This window comes from Seriola lalandi, unplaced genomic scaffold, assembly GCF_002814215.2.
Source record: "Seriola lalandi dorsalis isolate HSWRI2012SDOR001 ecotype SW California unplaced genomic scaffold, Sedor1 jcf7180002054998, whole genome shotgun sequence".
In the NCBI taxonomy this organism is placed as follows: domain Eukaryota; kingdom Metazoa; phylum Chordata; class Actinopteri; order Carangiformes; family Carangidae; genus Seriola; species Seriola lalandi.
The window spans coordinates 336,935-361,842 of record NW_019525547.1 but is presented as its reverse complement, the minus strand read 5'-3'; the positions used below and the strand labels follow the sequence as shown (position 1 = coordinate 361,842).

At 40.1% G+C, this 24,908-nt stretch overlaps 1 protein-coding gene across 1 annotated transcript in view; it reads left to right on the top strand.

Annotated features, from left to right (window-relative positions):
• LOC111647556 (leucine-rich repeat and fibronectin type III domain-containing protein 1-like protein) overlaps positions 1-24,908 on the top strand; it is a 192,892-nt gene that overhangs the window by 22,230 nt on the left and 145,754 nt on the right. The window lies entirely within an intron of this gene.

The following is a 24,908-nucleotide window of genomic DNA, read 5'->3' as shown; positions in this document are numbered from 1 at the left end:
CACCGCTTCTCCGTCTTATTTGCTTTAGATGCAACAGGAAGCAGTGGTGTTGTCGATGTGATCTCTGATTGCAGCGTCCCACCATTTCTGTCAGTCACAATTCATCATTTTATCCATCTCTCTCTCGCTGTATCCATCCATCTCTCTCTCTCTGTATTTATTTGTTTATTTATGGAGAGGGAGATGTAATATGATGAAGAGATGGAGCTGATGCTGGTTTGATGCCGATTGCAACAGCCCACTGTTTCTGTCAGTCATCATTTATCATTTTATACATTTTACCCCCTCTACTCTCACTCTGTGTCTCTCATGTTGATTTAGTGAGAGGAGGCTGTGATATGAGAATTAACTTTTGCTGATGTTATCTTGTGATTTTGCTTGCAACATCCCACCACTTTTGTCTAGCTGAATTTATGATCAGCTGAAGATAAGTCAGCCCACTTCTCTCTTTCTCACTCTCTCTCTCGCGCTCTCTCTCAAACACATTATATCAAATCAATTTCATATCTGCTTCAGACTGAGACTAACTAAATGCAGTTTTATATACAGGCCAAGGAAAGTATTCATAATAGATTACTATTGATTATAAGAGCAACAAGACTAGCTCTAAACCTAGTATATGCCTGGACCATGCCTGGTCAACGTGTGAAATTCAGAACATGTTTGAAAACTGTTGTAGAGCCGCTGTAAACAACTGACATCATCAGGTCGTATTTACATATATTCTAGTGTCAGCTGGTTCCAGTCTAGTGTCGGCTGATTTCAGTCTAGTATCAGATAGTTTCGGTCCAGTGTCAGCTGGTTCCAGTCGAGTGTCAGTTGGTTTCAGTCTAGTGTCAGCTGATTTCAGTGTAGTATCAGATAGTTTCGGTCCAATGTCAGCTGGTTCCAGTCAAGTGTCAGCTGGTTTCATTCTAGTATCCGCTGTTTTCAGTCTAGTATCAGCTGATTTCAGTCTAGTGTCAGCTGGTTTCAGTCTAGTGTCAGCTGGTTTCAGTCTAGTATCAGCTGATTTCAGTCTAGTGTCAGCTGGTTTCAGTCTAGTATCAGCTGATTTCAGTCTAGTGTCAGTACAAGTTACATGTTGTTTTGCTGGTTTTCCCACTAACCTAACAGAATATGTAGTTTGTTATTGGCTTCTATAATACTCTTCAGTCTTTTATGATCTGATGGCAGGGGAAACATTGTTGGTAGTCCCTTCCAAAACATGTACATGTTAGAAATGGGATTTTGATATACCACCTGTGTGACTAAACCCATAACAAGCTGGAAACACTACATTGCCATATTGTCACATTATGGATTGTTAATATGGTGAACTAGTTAGCAAACTGTGGTTTATTTACATATCCAGGACACTGAATAGAAGTAAGTTTATACTCCCTTTTTAGCTCTGGTTTGTTCTCCACCCACTTCTAAGTGACATACAGCTACCAGCTAGTCTCCAACTTTTCTAACTCTAACTCTCTAAACTAAGGTTTGGGAAAGATCACGATAGTATTCATCTACCTTTGCTTCTCAGAAAAGACAGTTATTATTCATATGACCACTGGAAGGGCCAGCCATTAGGAATTATGACAGGGGGGCAACTTTCCCAAATTGGGCCCCTCATCCACACCACAGTTTGCTAACCACCAATCCACCCTTAGCTCTAACAAACATGATCAATTTTAAATAGGCTCTTGGCCATTATCTTTGTTGTGACACAGGTGGCTTCTCAAACAACCATTTCGAACCATAGAGGGTGGTATCATAAGAACAGTCTGATTATTTTCCTGCTGACTTTAGGCCCAACAATTTGCTAATTGCAAGCATTTCATCCTCAAACTGCTGCTGTGCTTCACATCGATCCTGTTATTAAAGCTGCACAAACATAAAATACATCATCTCAGCAAGCTGAAAAGTGAAGTTTTCAAAGCAAGACGATCGAAGTGACCATTTAAAGGTGTTTAAGTTCACACTGTTTTTGGGATACAGTTTTGTGTGTAGCGTCTCATGACACACAAATCATTAGCTGTGTGTAGCACCTATAGAACTAATTATAGTTTGTGTTGTGAAGCCCAATGAACAGTTAACATTGTTTGTGAAACATGAATCGGTGTGCTCATTAAATTAAACATGAACTTTATTCATACGTGGGTGTATATATAAACAACATTTGTGTATTCAGTGTATATGGGTAGGGATTGTGTGTGCATTTTTATTTGTTTCTTACGTGTGTGTTCGACTACAGCCAGCAAACCAACCAGCCGTCTCCATTAGAAAAGAAATCCATTTTCTCCAATTCTCCAGTGGTTCATTAGAGCCTCTCTCGCTGGAGGTTTCCCTCTCTTGTCAACATATTATTGGCTCTGTGTGAAAGAGAGACAGAGTATAGATCACATTAAACAGACTTCTGATGTGTATGGATGCCACCAGTGTTTGGCTAGATCCAAAACTCCTGAAAAATGGCATGTGAACAAATTGATCAAATGAGATTTCCAACTTAACATCTTGTCTTGAGAAATGTTTAAAGCTCCATATTTTCCTCTTCTCCACTGTTTTATTTGAAGTGTTGATCCATAAGAAGATATATGGTTGGATTTAAGAACCAAAAACCATCTCAATATAGTTTTACATCTCCTCTCTCAGGCTTCTCTCTGGAGTTCTAGTAACAACAGGTTGGTTAGCCAATCAGAAGAGAGGAGGTTCTGAACCTCTCTTCTGATTGGCTGACTGTTTTCTGAGTGATCCAATAAAAAAAAAAATAGCAGATTTCAGGTAAACACTCAGAGAAAGCAAATCCAGCACAGTTGGACAGTGGGTCCAGGTGGGCGGGGTTTGGGGCATGGCTGAGGGTGGTGACTGCTTTGTTCTGACATCACAAAGTTCCAGAAGTCCTGACGGCTGGTTTTAAGGCTCAGTGTCTGAATACAGGCTGTGTGCATTTCTCTGTGGACTGAGGCTTTGATACTTTCACAGTATTAATATAGAACCTAGACCTGCTTTATAATCACACAACACATGGACATCTACCTTTATACTATATGGACCTTTAAAGGATTTTAATGTGAGAACAAAGCTTCAGTGCCACAATTATTACAATTATTTCTACAGTAATATACTGTCCAATTTTTGTATTACTGCTCTATCATCACAGACTCAGATTCTCAAATGTTTGGGCTGTATGTATAAACCTTAAGACTTCATCTATAAACCTTTTCTCTGAAAAGCCAGAAAGACGAGATGTTCAGAGTTGTATGATAGATGAAGTCAGCAGTATTAATTTAATGTTACAAATTCCATATTCCATTACAAAACAGGGCTCCTCTAAACACTTAATCACTTCACCTCGGGGCGTGAGGGGCACAGCGAGACTGACAACACTTAGTTTCCTCATGGTAGAAAGTCATTTATTGTGTCTTTGAATTAGGCTAAATGAGCACAGGAGAACAGCCACACAGCCAGCTCTTACCTTGTGAGTCTCATCAGCTGATGTCGAATTATCAGGACAATTAGCAGCAATAATTGTTATGCTGATGTTTAAGGAAGAACAGTCATCGCAAATAATGGTTATTAATAGTGTTCAGCAAGAGCGAGCTATTGTTTCCTTTGTTTTCTTCTCCTCCATATTTCTGTCATCCCGCTGGAGATCATTAAATTCTGATGAAGGAAAAATGAGGCGTAATAGTAAATAATAGAAATTAATGGCAGTCTTTTTTTTTCTTTCTAAGATGTGTTTCAGGTCATCAGCAATTATATAAGCAATTATTACCTTCCCAGGGAGCAAAGACGCTGTGTCATTTCTATAAGTGTTATTAATGACACTCATATTGTTTATTAATAAGAGTCTGCAGCAGCCAGACTGTCAGGAGAAAGAAAAGATCTCATTGAGGAGGAAATCCAAACTGCTGTGGTAATGCTCGGTCTTAGTTTGACTTTTTTCATTGCATGTAACAGATTTCTGTGCACTGTGTGTTTGAGTGTGCATATGAGTGTATTGATTTTTTTTTCATGTGTCAAATATTCTTTACACAGTCAGTACACATACTCATTCACTGAGAAACACACACACAAACACACACACACATACACACACACTCACACACACACACACACACACACACACACAACACAGCTGGTGCCATCTGTTGATCTACAGTAGATTAGCCTGCTGGTGGGAACAGCCTCATCTTTCTCACACACACAAGCTGTGATGTGCCAGTGTCTCGGGGCCGAGCGTGACAAGGTGTCAAAGTGTTTCGCTCTGCCTGCCAAGTATTTCTCTCTCTCTCTCGCTCGCTCTCCCTGAACCCTGTCTTTCTTCGCCTCTCCTCTTCTCTGTCCTGTCTCCCCCTTCACCTCCTCATATCTTCACCATCCCTTCTAACAACCCACCTTCCTTCTCACTCCTGTTTCGTTCTTCTCTGTTCTTATTAACTACTAAAATGAGCTCTGGACTAAAACTAGCCCTAAAATTGTGCTAAATACAATATTTGTATTCACCCACCACGTTTAAGTCATCATACCCAAAACATGGATCTACACTGTAAACTGTTTAGCAACAATTATCCAGTTGTTGCTGTATTTCAAATAAACAGCAAAATTACAGTAAAACTATCATAGCACTTTTTCACATAGGGTAAAATGAATTACCGTATTACACTGATATTTATACCATGTTAAAGTACAGTATTATACGAGAAGACTTAACCAAACAAACTGTACTCCAGTCTAAATATACTAACACTATATAAAGTCAAATATGCCAATAAAGTACTTTTTGCCGTTAATGTTAATTTAATCAGCTCCCAATGTATTGAGATGCTAACAGAACAGCTATGCTACACTAACATCAGGTAGCTAACACACACAAGCTAAAATTAGCTAACATTGGCCTACAGATCATCAGTCACTGGCAGCTTTTCTTGGCTAACTTTAATGTTAAGTTTTGTCAATTATGTGCCCGTTTTTGATTCACCTCACCAGATATTAATGATCAAGAAGGTGTCAGGTGAGCACACAGGCAGAACAGGCTCTGACAATCAATGCACTCTCATACAGGTAGACATACACCCCACTGAGAGCAAGAACTGAGGAGTGCATAAAAAATGTCACACATACCAGAAAATAAATAGCCCTAACATTGCAAACCCACAATGCAAAAAAAAAAACAAAAAAAATCTCCAAAATCACTTTTACCAGCTTTGTGTCTGTCTTCAGTGGCTCTTTAATTTAGTTATTCTTTTTTTTAAGTTATAATATTTAAGTCTACATAAACAGGTAAAGTATATTAATATGCATACTAACATCAGAAACTGTGTATAGGCCTTTGTATCCTTTGTCTATTTATCTTTTCATTATTTTTACTGTTGCCGTGTCATTTCCCATTCACAGTGAAAAAGGAGAAAAGAAAAGAAAAGCAGTGAAACCAAAAAAAAAAAAAGTCATCTTGTGGAGCTTAACATGCAAACATTTGCACCCACGCAGACACGTGCGCACATACAGGCACACTCACTCTGACAAACAACACAATCAGAAACACACTGCCCAGCGTCTCCTGAACTGTACTCCACTCTCCCCGCCAGTCTGTGTGTGTTTGCTTATTTCGGCAAACACAGCATGAGTGTATGCATGTGCGCGAGTGAGAGACAGAAAATGTCTGGGTGTGTGGTGTAAGAGTGTGTGTGTGTGTGTGTGTGTGTGTGTGTGTGTGTGAGTGAGAGAGAGAGGATGCCATCTGTTAAAATATTGAGTAGAACAGACCAGTATTATTCCCACAATCCCTCCCCTGCTGTCCCCTCTCTTTGCCATCCTTTACTCTTTTTCATCCTCATCCCTACATCATCTATCTATCTATCTATCTATCTATCTATCTTTTTGCCCTCGACTCTCCCTCTCTCACACTGGTGAGTCTGTCATCATCCTCACCTCTTCTCTTTGGCTCCAGGCACTTTCTCCTGCAGCACCACCTAATGAACCAAACATGGATGTAAACAACAGTATCATCAGCGTAACATCGCACGAGACACACCATTTACATATTTTTGCACAACACGTTACACAACAGTTGTCTGGACCAGCTAGTAATTAATTAATTAATGCAAATGCAATTATTCCTCTTATTTATGCAACATTGCTTGACATTTTATCTGACTCTTTCACCTCTCTGCTACAGCACATGTCATGTGTTTGGATCCTTGTCATTGTGTGCCAATGTTTCAGACTGGTCCCATGACATCATGAAAACTGAGCAAGTACATATAAGGTTGTATATAGGAAAGCATCAGAGTTTAAGTGTTTATCTGGATCAAATGAAACTGTGGACAAGAGATGGTAGTTTAAACAGCAACAAGGCTGTATTGTTTATTTGTTTTTTAACTACATATTTAACCAAAGGAAACCCTCATAAATGACCAGCAATCCATGTGGTGGGCAATGTTTGTGTCCATTGTATCATACATGTTTTAAATCTGCTTCTATTTGTTATTTCTAATTTCAGACGAAAATTCTCAACAAGAAAATATGAACTTTCAGAAATGCCTGCTAAATGATTTAATGAAATGATTAAAAACATAATGTGGTAGCTTATGTTACTTATGTGATAGTATTGGCGAATTGTTCAAAAACCCTAAACGACACATTGTATGTTTAGGTTTCGGGTTCTCCAACCCGATACCATGTAGGTTGTTCGTTCCAGCCCATACAACCTATAGGAGTGTTTCCTGATGTAGTACACTTACGGTGACTTTCATACTGGACATTGGCTGTCATGGTTACACTTATAAACATGCTGAGTGTACGACAGTGGCATCCTGGACCTTTGTCAACATGGTTAGAATAATAAACATGACTTGGTTAGGTTTAGGAAAAGATTGTGAAGATTGTGGTTTGTGTGGACGTTGTCTCTCTTTATACAATGTCACCGCACTTTTCCCTTTGCTCCTGTCATAGTTACTACGGCCACTAGATGTCACCTAGCAACAAAACGTAACTATGGGTCATAACAACCTGCTGCACAGACGACATGCGGGCTCGTTTTTTTTACAGGAGGACAGTCTCTTCAGTTTACATGACGGCAGTGTGAATTATGATTATGATCAGGACCAGAGGGGGAAGAAGTTTTATTGGTGCCTCCAAGGCTGTTGTGGGAAGGGTTGGGTTTTGTGGCCGGGGTGACAAATGTTAACATGTTGGAATAGAGCAGGACGCGGAAGGAAGAAATTAATTATTTTCTGGTTTATTTTTGAGGACTAGGTATTTCGTTCATGAGCTTTTCTTTCTCTTTTCTTGATGCGTGACTGAAATAGCGACTCCACAGCGACATACACAATCTGTAGATCTCTAAATTTGACTCGTTTTAGTTATGACTCAGATGATAACACAACCTCACAAAACACAACTCTTCCATAAGGACCAATATTGACATTCAGGTGACAAGAGTCACATTCATGGTCTTCCATTAGTCTGAGGGTGTTGTTGATGCCTGTGTAGTTCCATTCACAAGAGTTACAAATCTCAAACATGGATTGTTGTGTTGACAGCTCATGGCAGCGGGGTGAGGCAGTGAAGAGCTTCCCTCTGCAGGATGATTTGGTGCAGTCCACCCTGCTGAATCATCCTTGACACTAAATCCCAACCACAGGTTTTATTCTCTGGGTGATCCTGACCTCTGACCTCACTGTGGAATGAGGAAGGTAAAGATAGAAATACACTGTGGGGGCCTGTGAAGCATCATATTATCATCTCAGTTTGAACAGCCAGTGATTTTTAGAAGATTCTTACAGTAGTCTATGATGAAGTACAAAACTTTCTGTAGAGATTATGAGGTAGAAAGACAAGGACTGTTCTCATGAATGGTTTCACATGCATCGCGGGTTGAAACCATAGACAGTAAAGAAAAATGGACATAGTCTCCGTGACGTCACCCATCAGTTTTTGAAGAGCAGTTTTGAAGCTCAGAGTGAGCTGCTCCGCCGTCACCATCTTAGTAGTGCCTGATTCCACCTAAATCCTGGCTTATCCCAAAAATGATGCCTGTTTATGGCCCCCACTTGTCATTCACATCTGCCACGCCCTCAATTATGCATCATTTTAAGCCTTAATAAAATCCAAACGGGTCAGTAATATAAAAATTCAACCCGACATAGTTGTCATGAAGGAGGAAATTAGCTATAGAGGGGGGCTGTAAACATGTTTATTTCTGCTGTAAAGTTGGTTTAACATGGGAGTCTATGGGGACTGACTCACTGTTGACGAGTCTAATGACTCTAGTGGTCATTAGAGGAACTACAGGTCTTCAGTGTTGGCTTCATTTTTCAGCCTCAGAGGTTGATGCTTGGTTGAGACTAATTAACTCACATTTGAGAGCAAAACCATTTATTTTCTCCCCGCCTTTCAATTTCAAGGCGTACACTTTCTGCATTTTAATATGTTCACTGTACCAGTGGAAGCACATTGAAAATAAGGGGTTGAAACCATAATTCTTTCCTCAATCAATATTTATTCTGACAGGTTATTTCTTGATGAGTCCGCTCCCTCTTCAGTCAATACAAATGATTTGCATAAATGGTAATGTGTAATGACTGGACTGACCTCTGACACAGCAGAGGCAAGTCAACTAACAACTTTTATGCACACATCCAATTTAAAACTTCACACTGGTTTTCAATCTTCTCAAAGCTTTGAGGGTAATTATTTTCAACAGTGTGTGGAAGTGAGTGTTTTATCCCTGTTTTTAAGATGAAGTGATTGTCAGTGTAATTGAAAGCAGAAAATAAGCAAACTTAAAGTGAACTGTTGTTTCCTGTTGCATTTGAGATCAGTGGAACGGTTCCGACAGCTTACTGTAGCTGCAACTGAGTTTGTGTGGTTAGGTTGAAGCTTGTTTACAGTGTCACAGGAATACCAGTGTGCCATACACATTTGTATTTTGTATAGGATTATATTATGTGACACTGGCAGCACATATTGGATACTCTGTGCAGACACACTGTGGGGACTGGTTAGGTGTGGTTGCTGTTGTTGGGTCTGAGCTCTGCCTCATGAGCTTGACAAATGTTGGATCTTCGTTTGTCTATTCATTTATTGGCTATCATAAATTAAGAAAATATTAATATTAAAAATATTGATATTAATTAAAGTCCTCAGAACTAAACTAAAAGGCAAAATAGCCAATATTGTTTCAGTCTCAAATTTTTACTATTAATCTGGAACTCTGATTAATAATTACCTTAATAACTATAACCAAATTACCATATCAACAGTAAGTTAAAGTTGAAGGATTGGAATTCTACTAAGCAAAGGTTGGCAATATTCACGCTTGCGCGACATTAAACGTGCATTAAAGTGCAGAGACGTAGTTGAAAGAGAGACAAAGTCCACGTCAGGAGGAGGCTGTGGTGGATGGATGAATATGACACAGGAGAGCTGTGTCATGGAGATTCCAATCTGAAACCAGCATTTTATGTTGTTTCATGACCGTTCAGCAAAGTTACCAATGTTGTTATTATTGTAACCATGACAACAAAGATCTAATATTGAGGACGTTTTTATTTTTACCCAAATTAAGATCTATCCTAACCCTAACCAAGTCATGACCGTTATTATAATAACAATGGCAGCAAACGTAGGAATGTCGCTCTTGTGTTTATTATGGTAACCATGACAACCTAGGTCCTGTAACCCTAACAATAACCCGAAAGTAAAAACATCAGCCAAAAAGTGAGGTGATTATGGACGCCTGTTCCCTCTGTGGAGCTGGAGTGAAGGGCAGATCACACAGCAGCACAGAGGAGGTGGTGGATGCCAAAGGATGACCATGAGGATGATATTTTTATTGACATAATAATAACAAAACATTGCTCCTTCCCTGTATCTCTCTTTTTTCTCTGGCTGTTTCTCCGCCTGTTCTCCACCCTTCCCCTCCCCCTCCCTCCTCCTTTATCTCCTCCCATTATTCTCTCCCATCACACCTTTCCTTGTCAGCATGTTGTTTTCTATTTCTGAAATGAATACACTTTTCATCCTCTCCTTCTCCTCTCTATCTAATACATGAATACAACAGTAAATGAATGTTTTCCTTTGCCTCTGTTTCGCTGTCTTTCCTTTTCTCTCTGCCACCCACCCTTTTTCATTTTATTTCTTTCTCTTCTTTTTCTATTTCTCTCTCTCTCTGCCCCCCTCAGGTACCTCTTCATCTGGATTTATTGCTCCATTTCTATTTTTTGCTTCTCATTTCCTTCCAGCCTCCCTCATCCTCTTGTCCTCCTACCATCTGTCATGTGTGAATATACAGTATGTATGTCTTTAAGTATATTTTGTGCCTGTGTGGACTGCCGGCACTGCAGATGTTTAGTATTTTTAGTCTTGTGTGTGTGTGTGTGTGTGTGTGTGTGTGCGTGTGTGTGTGTGTGCATGTGCGTGTGTGTTGGTTTCTTTAAATGTAATAACATTTTATGAGATGCTTTTTTTTAAAGAATATCTCTAATTTTGTAATATTTCATCAACTATTGTTATCACCTGCAGCAGGTGAACAGGTTTATTTTCCTGGTGACTGCCAATGCCAGTGCTGTATTATTGACACGGCTACATCTAATCTAACACTGCCAGACCCCCTCTCCTCACCCAGGGGATTGTGGGTATTTGATACGGTCTCTGTCTCCATCTGGGCTCCAGCAGGAAAGAGAATTGCTAAGAAGTCATACCATGCTGCTTCCAATAACCTCTTCCTGCTGAGAAGTTCAGGCTTCACTCTGGCTTTTGAGAGATTGAGGAGGTGAGGGGACCGGTGAGGCGGCTTCAGGTTGTTGATAACAGCTTCAAAACTCGCCACAATAAAAGAAACTGCTAAATATACACCATCCATGTTGGGGGAAGGTAGACATTGTGAGACACGAGTTAGTAACGCTTGAAGTTCCGGTGAAATGCCTAAAACTGCCTGTGAAGCTGACTCATCTTCAGCAGTAGTTTGTACTCTCTGAGCTAAATTTGACTCTACTCAGCTAATTAATGCAACAGATCATCATCCTTGATTATAAAGCAGGTCTAGGTTCTATATTAATACTGTGAAAGTATCAAAGCGCTCGGTCCACAGAGAAATGCACACAGCCTGTATTCAGATAAACTGAGACTTAAAACCAGCCGTCAGGACTTCTGGAACTTTGTGATGTCACAACAAAGCAGTCACCTTCCTCAGCCATGACCCAAGCCCCGCCCAACTGGACCCACCATCCATCCTTGCAAAATTTGGTTTCTCTGAGTGTTTACCTGAAATTTGCCTCATTTTTATTGGATCACTCAGAAAACAACACCTGTTGTTACTAGAGTTCCACAGAGAAGCCTGAGAGAGGAGATGTAAAACTACACTGAGATGGTTTTTGGTTCTTAAAACCACAAATATATCTTCTTATCTTATCTCAGATCTTCGTCATCATGGTTAGAGTAGTGCAGTTTGGGTCTAAATAGTAACGATTTACTAAATGACAACACTGACTTGGTTTGAAACAGGAAACAAACAACTGTTTCCTGTTTGAAAGTCCTTGGTTTTGTCATCCCAGCCATACACCCTGACCTCCTCCCTGCACAGACTTTGTTCTCTATATGATGTCACCAACGTCACCTGAGTTTTGCTCCTCTTATAATTACTACAGCCACTACAGGTAACCTGATTATATAACAGAACTATGGGTCGTAGTATGCTGTTTGGATAGTCAACTTATAGGGTGATGTGATTTGCACCTTCGAGCCTACTGGTAGCTGCAGCTTCTGAAGGAGAATTATGGGAGTGGTGACAACTGATAATGGCTATTTAATGGGGTGATAACATTCAAAACGTTGAGAGAGGATGGAGAACATGGGATGAGAAGAAGTTGGTCACGGGGCAGGGATAAAAGAGGAGAAACAACAGAGGAGGAGAAGAGAGGGCTGATGACAGGTGGATTAAAAAATTGGAAGGGAATTTGCATGAGAGCCAGAGAGGTGGAGGAGAGGACGAAGGTAAAGACGAGAGAGAAGAGAGGACATAGATCGATAATCTGAGAGAGCCTGATATTGGAAACGCATCCAGTGATTCATGGAGCGTGGGAGGAGGACAACAGGACACACGCACGCATGCACATATACACACACACACACACACACACACACACACACACACACACAGTGATTCCCTCCTGCCTCCATGTTTTCACCTCTTGTCAGCACAGAGATGAGTCTGATCCTGATTATCCACCTTCTGCCTCCCTCCCTCATCCAGAAGGAGTGCTTGTTTCTCCACCTGCTACATCCTGCCAGGAAAAATCCCAAACATCCCTCCCTGCACGGAGGAGGAGGAGGGGAGGCTGGTGAATTTCCCTTTTAAGGAAACCTCTCATTTTTGTACTTTTGCACACAATTTTCCTTGGTATGTTAAGGGCTTAGATCAGGAGTAATCGTTAGAACAGATTCCTTTATTGCTGCACAAACTGGCCATATCAGCCGGATTAGTAATATGTAACTTTTCCACATCAAAATGTCTAAAAGTGACTAGACCTATGTTATATATATTTTTAAGATGTGTTCTTACATTCTCCCTAATGTTTCCATCAATTCTCAAACCAGAGAAAAACATGATTGTAATCATCTGTCAATGACATCATATCCTCCATGATCATATGTCAGTGTTGTGATGGTCTGACAGAAACTCTTTTAAAATTGACTTTCATATAAATTTAAGCCACATACACTTTTTACACCTTGGTGGTTTTCAGCTCTATATTTGAACCAGATGAAGGATTTTAGTCGTTGGACATCTGGATCTGAAGTTATCAGAGAAACAAGCTGAGGAAATGTTAGACAGCTCAGCTCCCAGCTACTGGAGACGTCCTGTCCTGTGTCTGCTGAAAAAAAGTCACTGATACTGCTTTAATCATTGACCAGTTTGAATCCCCTGGTGTGTTTGTTATGGAGAGGAGGACACCTCTGTGGATAATTCAGCTGCTTGTAAAAACCTGCTGAACGTCTGCTTCATAAGTTATCAGAGAAACAATCAGAGCAAAGGTTAGCATCAATCTCAACTCCTTCTTCTGAGTCTCTGTCTTCCGTTCAGCGTCGCTCAAACACTGACTTTAAATGTCAAACTGCTTCATTCAGTGTTTTTAACGGTTAGAATCACCAGGTCTGTTTGATTTCCTGAACCACTGACACTAAAGGAATCCAAACCGGGAGGAGCTTATGGCAATTGTGGTGAAGCCAACAACTCCCATGATCCCACACTATTTCACTATAGCGTGGGATCATGGGAGATGAGATCATGATGCTATCTTCACATATTTTGTTATTGTTTAGATTGAGAGACCACTAGAGGCAAAACTTACACACTGTGTGTTAAAGTCTTCCTTACTTACAGTATTAGGTTGAATTTCATTGATGGTTTTTTGAACAGTTCTTGATCTTATACTGTTTTCATAGTTATCCAGTCTATAGGCCTGTGGAGGGTTTACGTGAGGTTTATGTTACTAGAGGAAGATGGTTTTTGTTTTGTGCTTCAACTCCATGATCCTAATTTCTACCAAAGCCAACCAACAAACCAACAGACCTGCTGGTTGCAACTTAAAAAAGTAATATGATGATTTTACAGATCAATATCTTTGCCAACAAAGGACAGTGATACCTCACCGTTCACATGCTCTGACATGAATCTCATGTGAACTGGAAAGTGTCCATACCTTACAGCTGTATGATTGGTAGAATCAAAAGTCCAGAGCTGAGACTTTTTGAGCATCATCCATGTCCCTCTCTCTCTGGTGACTCGGCAATTGGAGGAGCGCTGGCTTGTTGATCACACAACATACTGTGTGTGTGTGTGTGTGTGTGTGTGTGTGTGTGAGGGTTCGGTCAGTGTTATTGTCTCTAGCCTGGAATGATGTTTCTTCCTTGAATCTCTGACATTTAAAACCCTTAGGCTCCTCTTCAGCAACACTCGAAGCATGGAGGTCTCGTGAATTAATAACTGGACTATGTTGTATAAATATTGATGAGGGTTTGAGTCTACCCAGAACCTCTCCGCACAGGGATAATTTATTTTTCTCATGACTTTCAATTGCTGTGCGCTCCCACTAGTGCTGAGTACTGAGAATGTTTTTGTAGCGTTTTTTTTTTAGCTCTCTAAATATGGAGTCCAGAATAGTTCTAAATAATGTCTTCCTGTGGGTCAGGAATTAGAGATCATGAGGATGTATTACCTAATGTCTGAAGAGCTCCAGAGAAGTGTTTCCTCTTACCAGCTGAAGAGGAAGCACCTCAGGGAAACATTTCATCAACTAATGTCTTCTACACATTAACCTTAAGCAGCCACTGGAGTTCATTTGGTTAATCAAGCTTCGGCCAGTTGTACCTTCAGACATCTGAGCCCATTTTCACAAAGCATCTTACAGCTAAAACTAGCTCCTAGCTTGCTGGTTTAGGAGATACTCCTAAACAACCAAAACCAACCGAGCTGTCAGTCCTAACTTTAGGACTTCTAATTTTATAGACATTGTTGTAGAGTCTCCAGGATCTACACACGATTCATGGATCTTAATGTAGAGTGACCTGATCAGCTGTTTGAAAGGATCATATTCCAGCTGGATGTCACCTGTTAGGGGACAGTGGAAATCTTCCCACACCTCAACCCACAGCTGGGACCATAGCTACATTGCAACAGGTACAGTTACAACAGGCTGTGGCTAGGTTTAGTTAGGTCGTCTACGACAGGTGAGTATTCCTTTTTTTTCCATAGAGAGAATTGAATCCAAAGTTTTTATTGTAAAATTAAATTCTACACAAACCTGATCATACAGATGCGTTTTGAAGAATGCAGCTTTTGTAAACTGCGCACAATATTTCATTTGTATTTGTTTATTTTTTCACATGCATTTTCACCAACACAGACTGGTTTTTCATCAAGCAAGCTCGACCATGAGAATTGACGTCAACCATAGCATCGCAGTCGCACTCGTAGCTCAGGAGTTTTCACTTTTCATTAGTAAAAGTTGGTCTCAGCAGCTTTGTCAAGAGGATTGAGTAGAAAACCTTTAATTAGAAGCTTTAAGTGCAACTTCGGAGTACTCTTAGTGGTAAAATAAAATACTGTTTGAATACGGGCCATGAGCTTTGTTTGCATGATGGTGAAAGAAAGAGAGTAAATTACTTGACAACCTTTTTCAGAAAATAATGAGGGTAGATTTTTTACTTCAGCCTTTGTACATGTGCAATTTCATTTTCTAACATTTCCAAAGATAAAAAATACAAACACCAGTGTCAATCTGAGTTTTTCTTATATTCTCTCTGCACCGTTTCATCATCAGTCCGAATGCATGGATTCTCAAATAGGTTTGACAATTTTGTGGAAGGTTGTCATGGCCTCACTGAGATTCTTCAACCCATGATCTCTGTGATAAAAATCCTTGCATGTACAGTAGTAGTAGTAACTTCTACCTTCAAAGTCAAGTTTGAGCAAAAAACATCTGGAGTTATATAGCTCTGTCACCAGGACGACAGCCTGATATTAAATAAAACTCCACTGTCAGTCTGATATATTGGCCACAGCCATGCTCTCATTATCTCCACAGTGTAAATTTGCACTTGCATGCTCTTATCATACCCTGTCTGCCATATCACCCAGCTCTATGTTCCCTACTATACACTTATCTTGAATTGTTAAAAGACAATCCTTTGAACCTCTCTGTCTCATAAGCTTTATTATGGCGCTTCTATTTTCTAATATTACAGGAGTATTTTAGAAGAAGTTGTAGCTGTGGTTCTTTCTCTCCTCTCCTCTTTGGCTGCCTGAGAACTGAATGTCATTATTATTATTATTTTTACTTCATAGTGTGTTTCCCTGGATTAAATCTAAGACAAATGTCAGTGGCACCTTGAGAGGCAAGTCATAGAGTTTTATGTTGTGGATAACTTGCTGCTCCTCTTGGTTTGGCAGATTTATTTGAACCCTCATAAAAGCCATAGAGTGATGTCTGAGAAATTACTGCTTTAATCAAGCAAAAGAAAACTTAAAGACTAAAAGACTTTGTTCCGGTTCAGCAGCTTAATGGCTCAGCTGTGGAACAGTATCTGTACTGACACTTTCAAGGTCATGTGAAATAGGATGTTCGGGAGTAACAACCACATAAAAGAAACACAGAAAAAAAAAACCTTCACAATGAAGATAAATAAAATCATGTTCATGGTCAGTGTAGCTTTTTCACATGTAGTGCTTGGTTAAAGTTCCTCTCCAGACATGTTTTAAACTATATGTAAAAATCCTCTGCTATGATTAATATCTTGTTTAACATGGTTTTCTCACATAAAAAGTGAAAAAATCAAAAATCAAAAACTGGGGCTGAAGTGCATCTACTCTTACTTCCTGGTTGAGAAATCTGGATCAGGCCTTTAGCCCCGCCCACCACCTGCTTGCTCCAGGCAGACAGGTGAAAGAGCAGAGAGTATCAAGATGGTTAGAGGAGGAAACATCAGAGAGACTCAGCCACATGTTTGAGCCTCAGTCAGACCCAGACTCAGATGACGAGAATCAGAGATTAGCAGATGGATCAGAACTGTTAGCGTAGTTAGCATCTTATATTTGTTTATGTTGTTTGTTAGCATGTAACTGACAGTGGCAGTGTAACACAGTGTTAGTGGTTGTGCTAATGGTAACTCTCTCTGTCTGTACTGACAAAGTTCTGCCTTAAAAAGCTCCTAAAGCATGGTATTACTTCTTAATGTCTCATGATGTGTATCGTCTTTGAAAAGCTCATCTGCCCTGGCACAACTTCACTGAGTATCTCTATTATCAGATCTCTTACATAGCATGAAATGTTGTATGTAAAGGTTTTGAGTAATGGTCTTTAAGCAGCTTCACTCTGAAAACATCACAGTTGATCTTCATGGAACTGTGAACTGGGGAAAATCATCAAAGATCCTCTGCAATCCTTTGCACTGCAAAGGTTTTTTCAACGAGCACAGGATCAATTACTAGTTTATCACTCACCGATTATCTATTCGACCTCTTGTAGTATTGATCGGGATCAATACTAATACATCTTCACTGCTTATCTACTCCATGCCCACGCTGAGATCGCTAATGCAGTCTTTCACTGTTCATGACTAATTGGTGTGGCAGGAGATCCCGATCTATTTTTCCAAATCAACTGATCACTCTCATTGATTCCTGACTCAGGAGGTTTTTTTGTGTGACCTCAGCAAAATACATACATACACTATGTATTACATATTCTTGTACCGCACTTAATACGCATAATCACATTACTGCTGCTAAATGGTGTCCTGGCAGGAAGCATATTATTATCAAAAGCAAAAATTAGGGAAATGTTATTTTGGATTGACTAAATTCCATGCTTGTGACAGACAGACTAACTGACAGACAGACAGGCTAACAGACAAAGAGACCGACAGAGTAACAGAAAAAACAGACAGGCTAACAGACAGACAAACAGACAGACCAACAGACAGCAGGGTGCCTTGTTTGCATTAAACAGGAAATGATAGAAATGTTCAGACCAAATTGAAGGGCTGTGTTTAACTGGAGCACATCGCAGCTGAATTAGAAGTGAACATTGTTTACATCTCGACAGCTGGCCAAGCTTCACATTCATATTCATCACATTCCCTGATGACAACACAGATTCTATCTGTGCTAATTTACAACAGGCCAGCGAACTGCCAAATGCAAACATAACTGTGGTTATGATGATTATTATTATTATTATTATTAATATTGTTGTAATGGATGATTTCTTGTCCCCCATCGATGGAAATGTCTCTTTCGTGATAATGTCTGGCTTTTCTGCTTTGCTGCTTTGCTGCTGTTTCTGTCAGGGTCTCTGACCTCTCTGTTTAATACTGCACCCGCTTCTCCATTTAGGAAACACAATCCACCAGATTCATAATGACACTCCTAGCTTCTCTATGTTCTGGCAAGGTCTCCCGTGAATCAAGTCTGACATTGTGAGGAGTCTTTTTCATTTCATTTCGACAAAGAGAACTTTAATTTCATCAATCCATTGGTCAGAATGTCATGGTCTCGATCCAAACAAAAACCAATGAAACACAATCTCATCTTTTTCTGAAAGAAAAAGGGAAAAGGAAAGAGGGAACTGAAAGGAGATTTGGATCTTGACCTTTTTTCGTCTGAGTGAATGACATATCAGTTTTGTACCAAAAAGCTCACAGGACCATTGCGACTATTCTTTTCATGATGTAATATTCACAAAATGTATCAACAAGCTGCAAACAATCCAGATTACACTCATTGCAGATATAGACTGGATTCTGATTTGTAGACAGACCTCTGTCATAAGTTAATATGACCACCTGTTACCATAGTGGTCCTGTACGTTAGTCATGTGAACCCACATGAGCAAGGTACACCGTATGGTTGAAAGCTGAGGGAATATCTGAGTAAGTGGATTTATTCACAGTAAATGAACATTAGCAAGGAATGTGTATTAATAATTTACTTTATAAAACCATCATGTTACAGCTGGCTCAAGCACCGAACATAATAATGGACACAAAACAGTTTCAGTTTCATTTGTGTGAGTGGGTACATCTGAAAGCAAACCAAGATAACCACGTATCAGCTGAAGGACATCCTCCTTATGAAAGTCAGGAAGATACGACACATGTGTCTCTACATCTGCCACCACTTGTGAGTTCTGAAGCCAAGCACCCAGAGCAGCCGCATTTTCCTTGATTAAACCATCGTCACCAGAACAAGCAGAAACAACAGAAACAGCAGCAACACAACTCACTTCATTTGAAGAGCTTTCTCCCTCTTGGGACCGGACAGCATAAGGCCTCAACATATTCACATGACAAACACGAGACTTACGCTTCCTGTCTGGAGTACAAATGACAAAATCTGTGTCACTGAGCTTCTTTTCAACAACATAAGGCCCAGCAAACCTTGCATGTAACACTGAGCCATGTATTGGCAAAAGAGCCAGTACCGAGTCTCCAGCCTGAAAAAAATGTTGCACTGCATTTTTGTCAAAGTGCTGTTTCATTATAGACTGAGAGTGTTCCATGGCCTTTTTAGCAACGTTACATGCATGGTGGAGACGCTCCCGAAATGAACTCACATAATCGAGCACATTGACATTGGGTGGGGAATGTATCATCAGCTGTTCCCGCAACAGTCTCAATGGGCCACTGACTGTGTGGCCAAACACCAACTCGGCTGGGCTAAACCCTAATGACTTTGAAACAACAAAAAAAGGTATGCCTTCATCCCACTCTGTACCGCACTCAAGGCAGTAAGTTCGCAACTTATACTTGAGAGTCTGGTGGAATCTCTCGAGAGCTCCTTGGTTCTTGGGATGAGAAACCTGATTCTTCACAGCCAGAACCGCTAGCACCCAGTTGAATACCTTGGACATGAAGTTACTCCCTTGATCTGTTTGAATGACCTTCGGCAAGCCAAAGGTGGTACAAAATTTCACAAGCTCCCTGACTACTGCCTTGGTGGCACACCGGTTGGTCAAAAGGTGTTGATGACCAGATTTTGACTTTGGTAGGGGGCCCACACAGTCTACAATAAGCCTTTCAAAGGGCTCTCCTATTACAGGAATAGGCTGTAGGGTTGCCGGAGGAATCACCTGGTTAAGTTTGCCTGCTAACTGACAAGTATGGCAGGTGCAGCAATACTCAGCAACAGATGCCTTTAAACCAGGCCAAAAGAAGTTTTTCAATATTCGACAGAGGTCTTTGTAACCCCCAAATGAACAGCCATAGCATTATCATGAGCTAAGTCCAGTATCTGCAAGCAATACACAGAGGCAACAACAACTTGGTAAGTGGCACTCGAGCCAGACCCATCAGGAGAAGAAGTCCAATTACGCATGAGAACATCACCTTCCACAGAAAAGCCAACAGAGACAGACAACAACACCTGTTTTGACTGCAAAACTGTTATTTGGCTAAAGAAGGATGAGCCTTCTGGAACGTCGCTAGCTCTACTCTACCTAGCTGCAGTGTAGTTTCACTTAGAGGAATCAGCAACAGGATCAACAGGAAACAACAAAATAAAGAATCCAATACTATGTAACACCATCTGAAACCAGCAGTTTATGTCGTTTCTTTCATCCATGAGAATTCGACAAAGGTAACTTGGTTGTTGTTATTGTAACCATGACAACAAAGATTGTCTACTCTTAACTAAAGAGATTTGTAAAGCGTCTGTGTTTTTCTAGTGGGGAACATTAAGGAAGCAGTAAAAGGCTTCATGCCAGTCACCAGAATTTGATTTCCCAATTGTTTGTCACACAAAATTCAGGTCTAACTGGCTCATTTAAATTAAAATGTCTCTTGGTGGCCACTTGTTGACAAGGCGGCTCTTATTTGTATGATTGATGATCAGACTTGGCCATGATAGGTACTGGTTCCATCACATGCTCCACCAGCTCCACCCACATTTGAATTTGTTTGTGCTACAGTAACTTACAAAGGCTGATCAGGAAATCTGAATTATGTGACAGAAAGGACATACTGTTTTTTTGTTTTGTTTTTTTCCTGTACAGTCTATGGTCTTCGCTGGAACTGCAAGTCAGTCAGATAAATGTACTTTCCGGCAGCTTAAAGTGCAAATGTCTCCCTCCTCCTTTGTGACATGTCAGTTTCTGCATGTGAATCTCGTATCTCTCATGTTAAATCTTAATTTGGCGTCTTTATCTTTGGCTGTGAGGTTTAATGATGCTGTTCTATTGCTTAACAAACTCTGTCTTGATCTGGTTAAGTGTTGAGAGTGTAAGTGCTAAATGGGATCATATTAGGTCTTATTCCTGAAATTAAACTGTAATGGCGCTGTAGTTTAACTTCACTTGTATTTAATAACAGTCACTATCTATTATATCATTTTCTCCCTCCCTCTTTATCTCTCTCATCTATCTCGTCCGTCTTGTTGGAGTTTAACAGTTTGATTTAGAGCCTCATATTTCAGAGCAGACCGTCCTCTGTGATTCATCACCTCACCCTCTCTCTCTCTCTCTCTCTCTCTCTTTGTGACTCTCCACCTCTCTCTATTGATCACCCATCCTGTAGCACTGCAGTAGGTTGATGATGGATTTCCATGGACCATTTATAGAAATGAAAACATACATACAGCGATGACCTGAGATTTATAGTTTGGTCTCTTCTCTCTGTAGTAAAAGAGAGGGATAATAGAAACCAGATGAATGTGTGGACATCTTTCTTGTTTGTCTTTTTTTAGTCTGTGTCCTTGTGACGATGTGTTCTTGTGTGTCCTCAGCTAGGGTAGTGGATTAATCCACTCTTCTGTTCATTTGTCCATTTGTTTGTTTGTTCCCATCCCTCTAACTTAGGTTCAAGGCCTCAATTGGTGTAAATCACTCTTCTGTCAGATACAGGGTCCAGAGGTGTTGATGGTGCTGTACATCTTTATACTGTCTATCTAAATGCATAAATAACATTTCTTAAATTGGCTGTTTTCACATTATCATATGAAAACATAACATTATTGTGCTGTCAAAATTTACATTGTTGTATGGACCTCACACTGTGCTGTTCTCCTGATGTATTATCAGTGTTGGAGAAGCTACTTTGCAAACTGCCAAATATTTTACACTGGAAGTTGAACTAAAGCAAAGCTCCACTCTGAGAAATCTAGTTTGGTTAAATGATATTACTTAGAAAAAATGATTCATTTGAGTTTATTGCAAAACATACCTTGTTGTTTCCAGGTCAGAACATAAACCACAACTAAAATTTGCCACTGATCGCCACATGGGAAAGTGCTGGAACGTCAGATTTGGTTTTGTAAATGATAAGATAAGATAAGATAAGATAAGATAAGATAAGATAAGATAAGATAAGATAAGATAAGATAACATAAGATAACATAAGATAACATAAGATAAGATAATCCTTTATTAGTTCTGCAGTGGGAAAACTTGCAGTATTACAGCACAAAAGTGGACAGAACAAAAGAAATGCATGGTAAAAATATTCAATACTAAAGATTTACAAAAGCTAAATAATAGGTTAATAACATATAGAGCAATATAGTATATACAAATAGATAATAAATGCCCCCCGCCCTTGGCTTTTGCACATGCAGTGCACAAAGGTCAGGTGTGTGGTGTGGACTGTCTGACAAATGCATTTCCTGGGACATGACTTTACAGTGGTCAGGATGAAAAGAAAAGGGCGCAGGGCTCAAAGGGGGTTACAGTAGAGAGGCAATGGTCAAATAATAAAAAAAAAACATTAATTTACTTTTATCATTTGTAGTTTCAGTACTTAAAAGCAACAGAAAAGCAATTTAACTACTTAACTACTTGGTTAATTTGAACTGCAGCTTGCATAGTGACCGTATGGTCGAGGGTGTGTGTGTGTGTGTGTGTGTGTGTGTGTGCGCGCTTTTCAAATTTGTCATAGAGAATTCTGAAGTTTCAAATTTCTGGTATCATAACATCCCTGCTACCCAGAAAGCTTCTCATTCCCGAGCTAATTATCATTTAGTGAGAGTGTATGTTGTGATATTGTGTTGTTATTATTTAAACAGTTGCAATGCTCAGTCTGTGAAGACAGACAGAAATTGGAAAAGATCAGAAGGATGGAGTGAACATGAGTGAATTATAAAGTAGAACAAAATCAGAAAAGAGGAAAAAATCTCAGACAAGAACAACAAAAAGTGACAAAGAAAAAAGTGAGAGCAGAAAAGTGTCAGGTAGAGGGACAACGCAAGTGACAAGGAGTTAAAGGGGAAAGGTGACAAAAACAGAGGCATGAAGGACAAGAGGAAACAGACAGAGAGAGGAAGGAAATGTGAGATTTAAGAGCGAGGATAGAAAGGAAAAAATGACACTAAAGCCAAAACAGAAAAAAAAAGGATAGAATTGATTTAATTGAGAGAGAAGGCCACTTTGAGATTCAGCCTGTAAACTGAGGAGGGGCTCAGTCTATCAGCTCGGGGACGCCAGCGCACTAGACCAGATCATCCACCTCATCAGTCATTCAAACACCATCAGTCAGCCAGGAAATCGCCCATCAGACGCGCTCACCCACAGCTAACCTCAGACTCAAAGCAAATAGACTTGTCTGACTGAAGTGGCCCACTACCTCTCTTTTGATTGGTGGATAAGAACCATCAGTCAGCCAGACACCTCCTTGAAATCTGAGGATTAATGTAAAGTGTGATTCTGTCTGTGACCCCCCCCCCCAAAGTTGAGGGGCTTTCCGTTCAGCTAATGCGACACCTCCATTCATCCTGTGGCTTCTCCCCAACAGGGACGCAGGAGAGACATGCGACGGTGGAGGAATCTTATTCACCTAATAAGACGTCCTTGCTCATTGTCATTTAGAAGAGATACAGCATCTCGTTTATCTTATAATGCGTAGAAATAATTATCCTCTCTCCTTGTTCTCCCAAAGACATATTTAAGAGATTTAAACAACCTCGATGATGGTGAACGACGAATCGATGTCTGGGTCACGGGCTGGAGGGCAGATGGGCGAGGATGGGAGGGAGGGAGCATAAAAAGCTGCCACTGTGTCATGGCTCACTGCGAGGTAGCTCAGGAAATTCGGAATTTTATTGTCTGGATTCGAGAGGCAGGATTCGACGTAGAAGTATTTATTGAAGACTGACGTGCAGCGGCAACATTTTACTGCACCTTACTCCAAAAAATATAAAGATATGTCCTTATACTATGATATATAGATTAAAAATTGAAATTTGTAAAGAAATATGTTAGGATATGTGCCACTACTATTTAAATGCAACAATATATAGTGTAATTAAAATTGTATTCAAAATTGCACTGGAATAATTGCACTTGGTATTGTTCTTACACACTTAATCTTACATGTGTCTTGTCCTTTCTCCTGCTTAGCTCATTCTTGAAAACAACTAGATCTGACCTATATTTTCTAAGTCTCTGCTTTCCTTGTGCGCCCTTATCTATAAGACTCTGGGTGCCCTAGCTACAGATGATAGCAATGGCTCCATGTAGACACAAACGGTCATAATAGAAGCTAAACAATGTCTAAGAAGGTGAAGGTTATGGCCTGAACTCTTGGAGTGTTAGTGAGGTTCAGGAAAACAAGAAGAACACTGGAGAGAGAGAGAGATCTCCTTCACCGAGCTAAACAAAAAAACAACAAATGGACACTCACATAACATTCAAAATCACATTCAAGTTAGAGTGTATAGGAGATAATGGCTTCACTGACACATCTAAGTGGTACTTTTAGAAGAAGGAATCTCAGACCAGTGGATGGAGGGAACATTTGTTCCATGTGTGCACTGCAGGCTTGTTTTAGTATCTGCTGTGTTGGCCTGATTTTCACCCCACTGTTATCAAGGCTATTCCGTCAATAATTGACTTGTTAAGTTTTAAACTTTCTCTCTTTGAAATCAAAGCAGATGGATTTATATTCATGAATTTATTTTTGCAGGGTGATCACTGGTAAACATCATTACACAATCATCAAACACAGTTTGATGATTGTGTAATGACACACCAGCTGCCAGGACTTCTGGAACTTTGTGATGTCACAATAAAAAGCAGTCACTGTCCTCAGCCATGCCCCAAGCCCCGCCCACCTGGACTCACCATCCAACCCTCCATGATTTGGTTTCTGCTCTAGTTTCATCCAATAACTCAGAAAACAGTCAGCCAATCAAAAGAGAGGCTCAGAGCCTCCTCTCTCCTGATTGGCTCACTGACCTGTTGTGAGCTCCAGAGAAAAGCATGAGAGAGGAGATGTAAATCTATATTGAGATGGTTTTTGGTTCTTAAAACCACAAATATATCTTCTTATAGATCATCAATATAGGACTTTTAATAAAAATGTTATTTTAATCAGGCACCATCTGATCACTGAAGTGAACTCACACACATTAGGGACCAGCTTTCAGTTCGGTACAGTGC